The sequence below is a fragment of the Ischnura elegans genome (assembly GCF_921293095.1).
Source record: "Ischnura elegans chromosome 13 unlocalized genomic scaffold, ioIscEleg1.1 SUPER_13_unloc_1, whole genome shotgun sequence".
Classification (NCBI taxonomy): domain Eukaryota; kingdom Metazoa; phylum Arthropoda; class Insecta; order Odonata; family Coenagrionidae; genus Ischnura; species Ischnura elegans.
Window position 1 is genome coordinate 13,225,033 of NW_025791657.1, and position 13,397 is coordinate 13,238,429.

General features: G+C 35.2%; 2 long non-coding RNA genes across 2 annotated transcripts; both read left to right on the top strand.

Moving 5' to 3' along the window:
* Positions 1-804: 804 nt before the first annotated feature.
* On the top strand, positions 805-3,415 carry LOC124172176. Its single transcript, XR_006868071.1, has 3 exons — positions 805-872; positions 1,608-1,724; positions 3,302-3,415. It is a non-coding gene; the product is annotated as an uncharacterized LOC124172176 (long non-coding RNA).
* A 1,090-nt stretch (positions 3,416-4,505) lies between these two features.
* LOC124172175 lies at positions 4,506-11,582 on the top strand. The gene is made up of 3 exons (XR_006868070.1): positions 4,506-4,633; positions 6,139-6,264; positions 11,443-11,582. It is a non-coding gene; the product is annotated as an uncharacterized LOC124172175 (long non-coding RNA).
* The last annotated feature ends 1,815 nt before the right edge of the window (positions 11,583-13,397 follow it).

Genomic DNA, 13,397 nt, shown 5'->3' on the forward strand with positions numbered 1-13,397 from the left:
ATGCCAGTAAAGACGGAAGTTTGTGACAAAAATAACCATAATGAATAAAGAAACTTCGAACTAAGAGAAAACATTACCTATAGTAAGATTACGCAATAAATCTTTGTAAAAAATGATTTACAATATGTAGTACTTCAACTCTTCGAAATAGGCAAATTTCGAAGTAACATAAAAATTATTATTTTAATGAAAATTTTTCCAAAAATAACTGAATAAGAACAAAAGGTATTTCAGGAATTCAGAAAACCAGAGAAAAAAATATCCTGACGCAAAGATTTTTTCTAATAATTACGATTCTATAATGTTGCGTTTACGCAACGCTGATGTACGTATTACGTGGGGATTAATGGGTTAATCTTTAGTTTGATTTCTCATAATTTGAATAATGAAGTATCTGAGTGATCTACATTGTCTATCGTACAGTTAGCAGTGAAGGGCCAGCTATCATGGCACAAATAAATTTTAAAAAGACACTGCATGAACTCGGAATATCAGGAATCATCCTGCTAAATTTCATTTCAGTTGGCACTGTAGCTTTTCAGTGATTGATTAATAGGTGTGCAGACAACTCTCCATTTTTACATGAAACCAGATACATTATGTTCAGCATCTTTTTTTGTAATGCTTTAGTGCATCCCATGTATGTGTTTTTAAGGAGATAAAGTGTTTTGTCACTGTTACTTTGTCTGCAGAGTTTTGAAAGAGAAGGGGCCGTTGATGACAATTTGGGGCCTTCTGTGGAGGCTAAGGACTGCATTCAAGATACAATTGAATGCAGTCCTTAGTCTCCACAGAAGGCTCAATGCTCAGCCCAAACCACTGAAATATACATTCCTGTGCCAGACTGCCTACTGCCCAGGGGTGACAAGTTGGTAAGTTTTATTCTTATACACAGGGAAACCTATATTGATCCATCTTCAGTTGTACAAATTTCTCAGTCGTATGACAAAAGATAGTATGTCCGTCATAAAGGTAAGTATTTCAACTGGAAGTCACTAACATATATGCAACCTTCAGTAGTTGTACTTTTCTAGTAGTAACACATAAGGTAGAAATCGGAACCACACAAATCTTTTATCATACAAGTCAATATCAGTTGTACAACACTGCTAATCTGTTGACAGAATTGTCTCTTATCCTGTGGAGTAGACTTTTGGCATAGCCTTGTCAAATCTCTGTTCAAGCCATTAGTGGTGGCTGTAACTGGGCTGTCTCTCATGATTGCCCTCTATTTGTTCAAGCCATCTTCCTCCTTTATTTTAACTAAGGATTCACCTAACTGTTGCGGATCTTTTTATATCCCTGGGTAAAGAAAAGATGAAGATAATTTAAGGTACTCTGGAACCTTGATCTATCGTTCCCGCTATTATGCCCCTACTGTAAGTGATCAAAATTCTCATTCAAAACTCTCAATCAATGTGATCTTGGTAGAGTAGCTCCCCCTCCCTATTTGGACATTAATATTCTAGAGTTTGATCTGCTAGTTGCAAGATTCTCATGAGTATTTTGACCAGCTGGAGTGGTCTCAATTAAAATAGGAGTTTTTTTATCAAATGACGTTATTAATATTATGCTTCTATTGAGTGATGCCCATTATCCTCTTCTAGATTCATGTACAAGATGAGAATGAAGGTCAACTTAATGAGAATTATCCCATGCTGTACACATCAGATCCAGCTGCAATAACAAGTGATGCCTCAGACCCATTGGCCACTGATGACCTGGTGAGTGTACTTTTGCCTTGTTTAATTTAATTTTTCTATGGCTCAATGTCATTCCTTTTTGCGTTATTCCTAAGACCTCTCAGCAGAAACATACATCATTGTGCCTGCCTGTTCAATCATGAACAACTACAGAAGAGTTTTCATGTTTGAATCGTTAAAATAAAATGTAATGAACAGATTTGTTGTATTTTGCCAAACTGACCACTGAACTTTGCTCACTGAGCAATTAAGCTCTCTGTTATCACGGCACTGAGCAGTCATTTGTTATGTGATCATACAAACACAGTTTCACTTCTGTTCACCACAGAACAGAAGGGGGTATGTTAGGATTTTGAGAGTTAAACTGAGTACTATTGACTTAGGTACACTGAATAAGATTGACCGTGACATCATGATGTAGCTGCTAGCAAGATTCAAGTATATAACTCTCATTCCTTATGAGAGATTGATGTTCACAGGAATCAGGTTGTTGCCAATTTGGGTTTTGTGATGAAAGCAGACAGGAATTTATTGTGGGGATGAGAGATACGTCCTTCTTTACCATTTTTAAATAGGGTGTTGCATGTTGGCAGTATAAGTCGATTGCTAAAAGACATCAATTGTTACTGAGGTGAACTCATTTTTATTAACTTCAAATCAATTTCCTTCAATTTGAGTGTTGGACATCAGCAATGAAAGTCATTTGCCAAAAATATCAATTGTTAGTTAATTGTTAGTACTGTTTTGCTATGTCAATATCATTTTGAAGTGGAATATCACAGCACCTCAGCAGAACCAATAGCATTTTTTTCTTGCCATATCGTGAGAAACCATGAAAGAGTTTTCATGAATGAATTATTGAAAATGATTGATTCATTTTAATGAACAGATTTGGTGTAATTTGCAAAACTAACAGCTAAACATAGTGTACTGAGCCAGTGAGCTCTCTGCCATCCCTTCACTCAGCAGTCTTTAATTTTGTTATCATACAAACACACTTTTCACTTCCAATTATCTCGGAGCAGAAGGGGGAAAGGAATTGAGAGTTATGCTTAGTGCTGTAGAATTTGGAGCTCTCTAATAGATTGACAATGACATTATGATGCAGCTGCTAGCAAGATCTGACAACAAAACTCATTTCATATGAGAGATTGATATTCACAGGAATCAGATTGCTGCAAATTGGATTTTGTGATGAAAGTGAGTAAGAATTTATAACCAGTGCTAGGCAATTAAGGTCGATTGCCAAAAGATTTCAATTGTTGGTGAAATGAAGTAATTTTGATTAAATTTGGCTAAATTTTCTGCTGCTGTTATTCAAAGTTTTGAAACATTTTTAACTATTTTTTATTGTAAGATAATATTATTCTAAGATTCTTAAGAAATATTTTTCTAGAAGATTTAAAGTTTTTTAAATCAGTACTCTTATAGAGTTTAATGTAAAATCATTTTGAAATAATTAAAATGATTTTGGCCAGATTGGGTGGCTGCAAGTGAAAGAGAAGATTTTATTATCAAATGATCTTATTCTGTTTTTTTGTGCTGAAATGAGGTTATTATTGTTTTACTTTTTAGTGACACCCATTGTTCTATTCTAGTGTCATGTGAAAGAGGAGAACCAAGATTGCCTTAGTGAGGAGAATTATCCTGTGCTGTACACATCAGATCCAGCTGGAATTTCAAATTATGACTCAGACCCATTGGCAACTGATGAATTGGTGAGTTAACTCTCGCCTTGTGTAGTTGTTTTTTTCTAGGGCACAATGTCTTTCCGTAGTGGAATATTGGCAACACCTCTCAGCAGAAACGTACAGCATTTTCCCTCACCTGATCAGTCATTCAGAAATAAAGAAGAGCCTTTATGAATGAATTGTTTAAAATGAATGATTAATTGCTATGGACGCATTTGGTGTATTTTACCAAACTGACAGTTCAATTTTACTCACTGAGCAATAGAGCTTGCCGTCATCACCGCACAGAGCAGTTATATTTTTTGTGATCATACAAAGACGGTTTTCACTACCGTTCGCCACCAAACAGAAGGGGATAAAGAATTGAGAGTATTACTGAGTTCTGTTGCATTTGGTACTCTGACAGAATGACCATGACATTATGATGCAGCTGCTAGCCAGATTCCACTGCATAAATCTCATTCCTTATGAGAGATTGATGTTCATAGGAATCAGATTGTTGCAGATTTGGATTTTGTGATGAAATCGAACAGGAATTTATTGTGTAGGCTAGGGATTCAACCTTCTGTGCCATTTTTGAATGGGGTATTTGACGTTTGCAATGAAAGTGGATTGCCAAAAGATATCAATTTTTAGTGACTTGAACTGATTTTTCTTTACTCTGACTGAATTTTCTGCTACTGTTGTTCTAGTCTTGAAACCCTTCCACTTTTAATGAAATATTAAGATTTTGCTTATTCTTAAATTTTTATCAATTTTTTAGAAGTCAGTGCTCATGGCCTTGTTCCCCTTTGGAAATTTATTTTAATGATCGGGGAAGTTCACAACTTAAAAAGCTATTTATTCCCAAGATTTTCCCAATAAAGTTGTTTCTTCTCATACTATGGCTATTATTAGATTATTTGTGAATGAATAAGAATTTTACTGGCTGAATCATTTTGGTTTATCAAGTTAATCTGTTTTCTACAAAGAAACCAGAATCGTTCATCAGGAATAATTTATTTTCTACGTACACTTTGTAATTCAAGCTTTGTTCATGAAAACTATTTCTTCTTGTACCAATTGATTAAAATGGGTATCCATCGTTGTCCCTCTTTCCAATAGAGTAATCTGGTAACGTGCAAGTGCTCTTCTGTTAAAGAAGATCAGATTAGCGATGATGAAGAAGGACTTCATGTACTCAATGATTGCTCTGATGGTGTCTCAAGTAAACTGATGCATCAAGACTCTTCTGATCAGGTAATACTATTAATGAACTTTATTTTGTACTGTATCACCATCATAATTTAACAGAACTAAAATTGGTTTCATGCAACCCCCAATTAATATCTAACGTCTGCTAATCTTTTCATGTATATGGCCTTTTTTTATATCCTTAGTAACCTGGCCCATGAGAAACATTCAGAACTACTCTTTTTGCCTTCTTCCTGTCCACCTCTCCTTTTCTCTGACTATTGTATTTATAAGGCCATCACATCTGATGAGGTGGCCAATTAAGATAAGGTTTTTAGAAGACTTCCCTTTCCTCCCACTCTTCTTTTTTACTTCCTTCTTTTGTTTTCATTTTTTTATCTTTGGTAATCTTCTGGAGCAACACATTTTGAAAGCTTCCAATCTTGACTTTTCTGCAGCTTTCCATTTTGAAACCTGGCTACCATTTTTTACTATGCTCGAAATGTAGTATCAGATATACTGTTTCCTTATTTTGGTGTTAGTACTCTCAATTGTAGGAGAGTCTTCTTTTTTCTAGCATTCTCTGTGCCTGTGCTATTATGCTGACTATTTATTTCTTGCTTCATCATCACTGGTAACTAAGCATCCTAAAGCATAATATATCAGTCTGTTTGTAAGAATAGAGATGTCCTTAAAATGACAAAGGGTATTGTAACCTTCATAAGTGGTGGAGTTTTATATTAAATTGTATAAATTATCATTTGTAGTCTATAATTTTTCATTAATTAAGTACATTTACTCCTGAAACAATTTGATATGCTTGAAAGAGCAGTCTAAATGTTTTGTGCAAAGAAGTTGTGAAGGATTCAGTTTTTTCTGGGCAAACTAATGTTGTTGTGTGGAAGTATACATCATAAAAACTTAATTAAGTCACTGGATGTAAAAATACCTCAAGAAAACACCAATTATCAATTTTACATGTAGAGAAAAAAAATCTTCATATTTACCCATTGAAGTTATGCAACTTTTGTCCTATTAGAAATTAATCTAAATATTTCTCTTTTTCATTAACTTAAGATGGCCTTCAGTTGTATCTCGTCTGAGTAAGTTTTTTTTGTCAAAATCTTTGATGTCTCTAAACCAAATTATAAACCAAAATAAACTGAAATTATTTTCTATTGTTGCCCCTTTTTATTTTCCATGAATGAATTCTATTACCTATGGGCTCTGGATTCTCATGCAAAGTGTTCCCATAATATAAGTTTCTGTTAAAATATAAGATGATATCTGGAGAATTACATCTCCAGGAACTGTTGCCCAGAGAATAATGACGTGGATTATTCAGGGATTTTGCAATGAAAATAAGAAGCATTAGGAGTATAGTTAGGTGGTAAATTTAATAACAAGTATAAACATAATCAATTTCTGACATTAATTACCTTGTTGGATAGTGTGAAGAATATATCCATTTGAAACTAACTTCTATTTTATTCCTGTGACTAATTCTGAAAAGCATTTCTAGGTTTCTGTATCTCAATCGCTAATGATGATGATTGGGGATTATGTTGCAGCCCAATACCTTAACTGCTTCCCTAGGTGAAAAGGTGGAAGCTCAGAGTAGGGGAGATATTGTGGCAGACCTGGACACGACGCTGATTGGGGCAAAGAGGGAACTATCTCCGGAGGAGAATGCCCAGGTATGTACAGAATCCTTCTTATGGAATGTAATTATTTGTTGAAGGAGATAGAAGGTAAAAATCTAAACATTTGTCATTGTAAATCATAGGACATTCTGCTTTCTATGCAGATTAAAAGGTAACCCATTCGATTCAAAGTAATTAATAACTCAAACAAGTTATCTAATTATAGGCAGTTTTTTTCCTTCTTATGTTTTGCTTTTGTGTAGTAGTTTTCTTGCCTTATACATGATTATATAAAATCCTGGGACCAATAAACTTGACCTTAATAGCCCTCCAGTGGGGACGTGGGGCACCTTGGTGGTCCAAAGTGTTTCATGCGTGTGCTGTTATTCATATGATGGCACAAAATACCTGTGATTTTCAGGAGCTATCCAATATTTAGGTGTGAAAAGTCTCACAAAGCTGCTTGCTAGCAATCGGCACATGCTTAGCGTTCAAGCTCTAGCATTACAAGTAAACAAGCTTAACTTTTTTCCTCCGGTGAATTAGAAAGAGCTGTACTCCTGCAATGTAGGAATGTGGAATCCCAGCGGTGCTGTTTATTGAAAGTACACCAACCCTTCTTCAGTATTCCTGTTCTCTTTGCTACTCTGATGCAGGAGTATTTACAGGCAGTGTAACCCATTCAATTGAAAGTTACAAATAACTGAAACAAGTATTCTAATCTCAAAAGCAGCCGTTTATTCCTTTTTATGTTGTACGTAAGTGTTGTAGTTTACTTGCTTTATATGTAAGTATGTTAAATCCTGGTATCATATCTCATGAAGATGTTATTTTACAATATGAAATCCTAGGACTGATAAATGATAGCTCATTAAGAAAACCACGTCTCAGACTTCAATCAAACTTTTTAGTGTTGTAGTCATTCTGAAGCTGTCCACAAAACACCCCCATATGGGCTTATATGACCAATGGTTTTAAAATGAAGTGCAGTTAAACATTCACAGGTCTATTTTATTTCCATAGAGGTAGGAGTGGTATCCCTGTGTTAATGGTGTTTGGCTACTACATGGAGGTCTTAGGTTCGACATTCGCATGCAGCGCTCATTTCTCATAATTTGTTTCCACTTATCATTGTGCAAAATTTTACAAATGCCTGCTGTTCATCTTTGTCTCCATTAATTTCACTGAAGAAATTAGTTTCATGTGTGGAAATATTTTTCTGAAATGCAACATCAGATTTTATCCCATTTTTTCACATGGGTGCCTCGTTTCAATTGCATTATTTTTTGTTTTTTCCTCGCCAAAGAAACCTTAATATATTTATGGCATTGCATGAATAAAATGACATCAATTGCAGAGTTAACAAATCAAAGTTAACTGATAATATTACAAGGAAGGCATAACATGCATGAAAGACTGTTCCTGAAAAGATAGGCTAGATTCCTGTATATGAAAGACTGGTAAAAGAAGTAGGCAAACATTTATTTTTTAACCTTTAACCAGTGATGTGCAATTCTTGTTACACTACCAGTGACGTATGAGGGACTGCAATAAATCAAAAATTCATAAAATGTTTCAATGCCATTTTTATTGTTTTGTTTGATTTTTTCTTTAAATGTATAACTATTGTAAAACGTACATTAAAATTTTTACATTCCCAATACAACCCAAATTGTAAGTAAACATTGTTATTTGAAACAGGATCAAAAAACTAATGCCAAAAACACTTGAGTTAAAATTATTATTGTGTTTTTATTATTATGTGTCAATATTTTGCCAGATCTAAAAATAAGGCCTTTAATGTTAAAGTTGGAAGGCTAAGTAGTAAGTAGCCTTAAAGTTTATCCCTCTTACTCCTTTTCTGAATGCATTATGCAGGTGATCAAATCAATTACTATTTCTTCCTATGACATCGAAATGGATAACAGCAAGTTATTTGTTATGTTTTATTTTTTTAGGAAGTAGGTTTTTTGGTGCTCACAAATACTCAGAAGAAGTCCAGAACTTATGCCACTCCTGAGTTCAATCATTTGTCTTTCCAATGCACTTTATTCTTCGAATTTTAGGAGATTAATTGAGTGTAGCTAGTTTATGGCACTCTGTACCATTAAGTTCTCATAGACTACAGTTACCAAGCTCTTGGTACTGGGTCTATATAAAGGCATCAACCTGAATGATAAATCAAAATATGAAAGTGACAAATGATTGTTAGCTGAGATAGAAATTGCAAATTTTGTCAAAATATTTTCCTTAATGTTTACATACCTGGTTTCTAGAGATGGACACAAATATTAACTACTGAGCTTGTTGGAAAAAAAAACTTAATGAACACACTGCCAAAGTTGAAGGGCAACTGGGGAAGACAAAGGTAAAACAATAGCTACCTCCTGAGAGAAAAACTACTTTGTGTAAATGGTTAAAGTGGCAGGGCCTACTCAGTTTATTTTCACTTCCTTTTCCATGGACCCTTTTCAGGTCTAAAAGATGTGGTTACATTGTTACCATATTCCAATGTAATCTGATGTTTTTCTCAGCTCCACTATGAAGTTTAAAAGTATCATTTCTTCAAAGAAGATACAGCAACAAATGTATGTCTAATCCTCATTAGAGTAAAGGCTTGTCAAGGTTAGACAATGTACCTTCTAACATTATTTTTATAAGTTGCACAACATTAATTAAGTAAAACGCATTCATGAAATTTTTTTCAATAAAAATCGAGAAAATTAAGTTGTATCGACATGTATCCAGTACTTTCATGTGTTCTTTAAAGCAACGATCAAGTTATCCCCAGCAAGGATGGGGAAGTTCTGTGAATTCCTTAAATATTCTATTTCAAAAGTATATTTTTCTTATCGGGAGAAAAAAAACCTGTAGATAATTTCTTTTCAATTTTGGAACTTATTATGAATAAGATTCATTTCATAAATACTTACTTAATATAGAGAAAGCAGTTAACACAAGCATTTCGTCATACTTGAAGGAGGACCCAACACAGACTACCAGAGTAGTGTAAAGGGATTTTTCAACAACAAAGCAAGCAAAAAGCCATGAATTTTAAGTTTATGTTATAAAATTTGATGTTTTGTAGAACCATATTTTTGTTGCAAAATTTTCTAAAATCTTATGAAACATATGAGTTTAGGGAATTTCCAATATCCTTAGGATATTTTTCAATTAGTTTTTAGAATCCTCATGACTGTTGTAAACCTGCAAATTTTCATAAGAGTGGGATGAAAAGTATGGCTGAGACAAATTATTTCCTTGTGGAGGTACAAGCCCCTGGAGACCACATTCATTAAAAACTGCAGTTTCACCCAAACATCAAATGGTCGTGAAAAAGCTGTAAGAGGTAGCCAAGAAATATTTTACAATGTTTTATTCCTACATGGAAGGATGAAAATTGCCATGTTTCATCAAAATCCAAGTCAGTGGGGGTCATGCCTGGATGAACTGGCATGAAATGAGCCATATGGGAAAAAGAGGTTCCATGACATCAGTATAAACAATTTACGATGGACGATTTGCAGTATTCCTTAGCAGTATTGTGTAGCAGCTTCGTTTGTCAAGTTTTGTGTAGCAGCTTTGTTTTTTTCCTTCCAGGCTCACAGCCCAAGTATCTTTATCCTTTTCATCAATGTTCAACCCATTTACAACCTTTTCTAATATTTCCATGTTTTCATGGCTAAGGTGAGCTCATTTTCTATGCCAAAGTATAGTATTTGAAGCTGCTCTGCTAAGTATTCCCTATTCCATGTTGTCTTTTTTCTTTAGACATCATTAGTTTCCAAGGTAGCTTATTGTGTCAATTCGATTTATTCCTAGAATATTTGATAATTTACTGGATAAAGTGTAGATGAATGGGAGGCTAGACCTAATGACTGATTTTCTTGTTTCTCTTTCTTGTTTTATGTATTAAGGATTGACATGTTTTCATCATAGGGTTTCTTAAGAGCAGGATGGATGTCTCTCTTACTGTATCCATTCTGCCTAAACGATTGGTGAAGGTGTTTCAAATTACTGGGTAGGCTCTCTTCATTGGCTATGGTTAAGGTAGACTGAATTAAATTTTCAGCATCCCATTGGATGGGATGGTGATGACTCCGCCCATTCAAATAGATATTAATATGAGTGGGCTTTCGGTTGTCCAGGCATCTGCTATCTTCTTGATGTATAAGAATTTCAGGGAACTGCAGACATCCATTTTTCTTCTGCTCCATCATGAACTTGAATTTGTGGTATTTTCTATTCATGTTTTGAAGGTTAACTGTGGGCCTTCTGCCCATCTGACCAAACAATGAATGTGTCATTCATGTAGCGGTTTCAGTATTTAGGCTGTTGTGGTTCACTGGGTTGTCTTCTCAAAATCCTCCATTAAAAATGTGCCATGGCTGCGGTGATGTTTAGACACTATCCAATGTGGATGCCTTCCAGCCACTCAAAGAATTTTCTATCTTTCGTGAAGTATGTTGTTGTCATTACCGGAAGAAATAGTTCTACGATATTGATTTAGAAAGGCATACTCAGGAGCTGAAGCATGTCTCCAAATGGAAATCCTTTGTAGAGATAGGTGCAGAGCGTCAAAGCTCATCATGATGTCACTCTTTTGTTGACCATGCAGATGAATTGTTGGTCCATCACTCAATGCTCTGAGGACGATGGCAGAGTTAGCCATTGAAACGTTGACTCTGGCTGAACAGCTCACCTGATGACAAGGCCGTTGCCAGAAAATATTTTCAGGGGGGTTTTATGGAATAGTAGACAAAAATAAAATATACGTATTTATTGTAAACCCTTAAAGGAAAATATAAAAATATTATTATAAAATTTAATTTAGCCTTCTAGTTTTTTTTTTGCAGTGACCAAATGAATTAACTCCTCGGTATCGTTGTCAATTCTGGGGTCCCTCAGGAGGTCCATAAGTCATTCACCTTTCTTCTAATTCACAGCACTATTATTTCACACACTGCACTACAACTACGCACACTGCACCTACAAATTTGCTAGGATAATTATTGACTTGAGTCGCATTGGACTACTAGATATCCCTGCGCAGCTATATAATATCGTCGTGTGAGCACCAAGCGAGCATAAAGTATCTATTTAATTTTTTTCATTCTGGGGAGGATCAAACCTCCTTGATCCCCGCCCTTGCTATGGCCTTGCCTGATGAGAATGACGAATTTATTATTTTCGATGTAGGTGACCTGTTTATCACTTTTACTTTCTGCATAGATCATCAAAGAAGAGAAGGCAGCCAATGACAATGCGGGATCTTCTGCTGGCACAAAAGAATGCATTTGAGATACGATTGAAGTTACTTTGCAGATTGCATGCTCCGTTCAATTGACTGAAATATGCATTCCCGTGCAACACTGCCAATTGCCCAGAGCCAACATTGAGGCAAGGTTTATTCTCATCTAGGAGTAGAATGACCTTTATTTGGTTAAAATTCTTTGTTGTGTGACAAAATTAGGTTTGCATTGAGTGTATGTATGGATGTGTATGGGAAGCCACCCTCAAATGTGCAAGTTTCTGTTGTACAACTTTTCCAGTGCACTACTATATGGCAACACTACACACTACATAGCAAAACTATTGAGATCTCAATCTATTTTCATGTTAGTCAATCTTTTTTGTACAACATAACTATTCTTCTGAAAGAAAAGTGTTTCATTCCATTGAGTAGGCCAGTGGTGAACTTTATTTTGTGTACTTTCAAGGTAAGGGTCTTCGCTATGTCAGAAAGCCGTAACGCGAATCTTTTTTCCCCTAATTAGATCCTTGTTGTACATTCCTGCTGTTCTTCTCATAGAAAGGTGATGCTTCCCATTCTTTTAATTATATTTAGCTCTGATTGAAACCTGCATCTATATTAGTTCTTTTCTTTGAGTCCTATTCCATTTACCTCTTTGTTAAGCCAATCGCAATATCCATCTGCATAAGTAATTAGAATGGCATGATTGTATGTGATACAGTGGTTGGCTACAGTTGATTCCCTCAGCGTATCTTATGCAATGTTTGTGTTCTTTTATCTTGGTTTCGATAGTTCTTCCAGTTTGACCAATGTATATGTCTCCACACTCATGAGTCCAGTGATAGTTGCCAGAGGTCTTTAAACTCCACACTTTGGCTCCATAGGTTTTCAGGAGGCATTTGTATTGTCTCAATGTTGCCATTTTTAGTAAATGCTTGACAATTTCCCTGAAATAGTGGAAGGAAATGAAAGAGCAAAAAAGAGAATTGGCATCAAGACCTCCAACATCTTTCACATACATTGAGAATGTTGAAACATCTGATTTGGTGAAACTGGAAGAACAAAATTTACCACCCCTGAGTTCCAGGTGAGGCTATTTGCTAGCTGCCACTGGATCTAGTAAATATAGAGTCATTCCACTCCAAGTGAGATGGAAAAACACCTGTTAAATCAGCAAGTGTATTAGAGAGTCAGTCTTAAGAATCTCAGGCACACTATCAACCAGCTTGAGTAGTCTCCACTTAAGGACAAGGTTTTATTATTATAGATTATCATTGAAAAGGTTATGATTATATTATATTGCATTTATTGAGTGACACTGAAAATTATCTTTTAGAGCAATGCAAAAGAGGAGAACGAAGAGCTGAGTGGAGGGAATTATCCTGCATTTAACTCGTCGAATACAGGTTGACTTTCAAGTGAGACTTCTGGCCCTCTGTCAATCGATGGCTTGGGAAGTGAACTTTTTCCGTTTTTAGCAAAGTTTTACTACGATACAAATCTATCCTCTGTGGATAATGGCCAACATTATTTATCAACAGCACATATCTTTTGCCCCACAAGGTAGTGTAATCGGCTTGCTATTGTTCATTACACTCATCTTTTACCTTTGCTGGGAAATTAGCAGTAAAATACATTTTTTTGATGATGGAGATGTCATATATGATGGAGATTCTTTGGTGTGCAATATCACTCTCATTTTACCGAAACGATAATTATATTCTTCTCCTCACACCTCCATCTAATTAAGGCCTCACCAAAATTGCTTACTGTAATCTGGTGGTAGTATTAAAAATTACTGTTATATGTAAAGGCAACCAATTCCTGTTCAGATGATGATATGAATCTAAGGTTGTACCTTAGTTAAGAGGTTGGGTGAACAACTGATCAAATGATTTTCTTAAATAAGTACGGCTTCTCCCAAAGCAGAAGA